The sequence below is a fragment of the Barbatula barbatula genome (genome assembly GCF_947034865.1).
Source record: "Barbatula barbatula genome assembly, chromosome: 12".
In the NCBI taxonomy this organism is placed as follows: Eukaryota; Metazoa; Chordata; class Actinopteri; order Cypriniformes; family Nemacheilidae; genus Barbatula; species Barbatula barbatula.
This window is the reverse complement of record NC_136775.1, coordinates 144,227-146,915: the sequence shown is the minus strand read 5'-3', so window position 1 is coordinate 146,915 and position 2,689 is coordinate 144,227.

Genomic DNA, 2,689 nt, shown 5'->3' with positions numbered 1-2,689 from the left:
GTGTTTTGTGTGTGTTGTGTTGTGTCAGTGTTGTGTGTGTTGTGTGTGTTGTGTCAGTGTTGTGTGTGTTGTGTTGTGTCAGTGTTGTGTGTGTTGTGTCTGTGTTGTGTGTGTTGTGTCTGTGTTGTGTGTGTTGTGTCAGTGTTGTGTGTGTTGTGTCAGTGTTGTGTGTGTTGTGTCTGTGTTGTGTGTGTTGTGCTGGTTGTTGCTCTTCTGTCGTGACAGGACTTGACGTATCTCGCCGTCAGGTTTGAGCTGATGGGCTTTTCTCCCAGTATGTATGAGATCTTGTCCTGTTGTTGTGTCAGTGTTGTGTCAGTGTTGTGTGTGTTGTGTCAGTGTTGTGTGTGTTGTGTCAGTGTTGTGTGTGTTGTGTCAGTGTTGTGTGTGTTGTGTTGTGTCAGTGTTGTGTGTGTTGTGTCTGTGTTGTGTGTGTTGTGTCAGTGTTGTGTGTGTTGTGTCAGTGTTGTGTGTGTTGTGTCTGTGTTGTGTGTGTTGTGCTGGTTGTTGCTCTTCTGTCGTGACAGGACTTGACGTATCTCGCCGTCAGGTTTGAGCTGATGGGCTTTTCTCCCAGTATGTATGAGATCTTGTCCTGTTGTTGTGTCAGTGTTGTGTTGTGTTGTGTCAGTGTTGTGGTGTGTCTTGTGTCAGTGTTGTGTCAGTGTTGTGTCAGTGTTGTGTGTGTTGTGTGTGTGTGTTGTGTCAGTGTTGTGTCAGTGTTGTGTGTGTTGTGTCAGTGTTGTGTGTGTTGTGTCAGTGTTGTGTCAGTGTTGTGTGTGTTGTGCTGGTTGTTGCTCTTCTGTCGTGACAGGACTTGACGTATCTCGCCGTCAGGTTTGAGCTGATGGGCTTTTCTCCCAGTATGTATGAGATCTTGTCCTGTTGTTGAAACTGCTTGAAGTCTTTGTGGAAGTTTGTGAACTGGGGGAAGAATGTTTCTCTGATGTCCGTATAGTTTGGACACGAGGTTAAGAAGTGCAGCTCTGTTTCCACTTGTCTCTGTGTGCAGTGTGGACACAGTCGCTCTTCTCTTGGAGTCCATGTCTGTCTGTGTCGGCCCGTCTCCACAGTGAGCTTGTGTTCACTGAGTCTGTACATGGTCAACACTTTTCTTAGTTTAGGGTCTGATACGCTTTTGAGGTATTCTGCCGCTTTATATTCTCTCTTTAATGACCGATAGCATTCAAGTTTACTTTGCTGAGCTGTTGCTTCTGTCCAGTGTTTGAGATATTTTTCTTTTTGTGTTTTTATCATTTGGTTAATTCTGGCTGGAGTTTGGGGTTCAGTTGGACACGTTTGGGGTTTTAGAGTTAGTTCTGAGATCAGTTGGATGAGACAACTTTTCTCTGGGTTCAGCTCCTGATGACGTAAGGCTTTGTGATGGAGTGATTCTGTATCGCTGTTCTTAAGGTGGTTATAGAATTTAATCGCTCTTTTTTGTATTTTAATTATTAGAGGATATAGTCCTAATTCTGCTCTGCAGGCGTTGTTTGGGGTTTTGCGTTGTACCCGTAGAATGTTTTTACACATTTCTGTTTGCAGAGTCTCAGTTGGGTGTTTGTCCCATTTGGAGAACTCTTGGTTGGTGAGGGGACCCCAAACCTCACATCCATAAAGTGCTATTGGTTCTATAACGGATTGGATTATTTTAAGCCAAATTCCAGCTGGGATGTGGATTTTTATATTCCTTTTGATAGCGTAAAAAGCTCTTCGTGCCTTGTCTCTCAGGTTGCTCACTGCCTTGTTTAAGTTTTCGGTGTTACTGATGTCTATACAGAGATATGTGTAGTTCTGGGTTTGCTCTAAAGGCACGTTGTTGAGTTTAAAGTTGTGATGTTGATTTTGTCGACTATGCCTTTTCTGGAATATCATAACTTTGGTCTTTTTAAGGTTCACTGATAGCGCCCATGTTTGACAGAAAGTGTGCAGGATGTCTAGATGTTGCTGTAGACCCTCTTTTGTGGGTGACAGCAGCACCAGATCATCTGCAAACAGAAGGCATTTCACTTCAGTGTCTAGTAGGATGGGACCGGGTGCTGGTGACTGTTCTAAAGCTCGAGCTAATTCATTAATGTAGATGTTAAATAGAGTAGGACTCAGACTACAGCCCTGTCTTACTCCACGACTCTGGGAGAGGAAGTCTGTGTGCTTGTTGCCTATTTTAACTGCAAATTTGTTATCCGTGTACATTGATTTGATGATGTCGTAGGTTTTTCCTCCAATGCCGCATTGAATAAGCTGAAGGAAAAGCCCTTCATGCCAGATTGAGTCAAAAGCTTTTTTGAAGTCAATAAAGCATGAGAAGAGTTTTCCTTTATTTTGGTTAATTTCTTGGTCGATTAGAGTATGAAGGGTATAAATATGATCTGATGTGCGGTATTTTGGTTGGAACCCGATTTGGCATTTTCTCAGAATGTTTCTGTCATTTAGAAAGTTGGTGAGTCGGCTGTTTAGGATGTTACAGAAGAGTTTACCTAAGTTGCTGTTTACGCATATTCCGCGGTAGTTATTCGGGTCGAATTTGTCTCCGCTTTTATGGATTGGGGTAATAAGACCTCGGTTCCAGATGCTGGGGAATATACCTGTATTAAGGATGGTGTTTAACAGTTTAAGTATGGCAAGTTTGGTCCGTGTTTTTAATCATCTCATTAAGAATGCCATCAATTCCGCTTGCTTTTCTGCATTT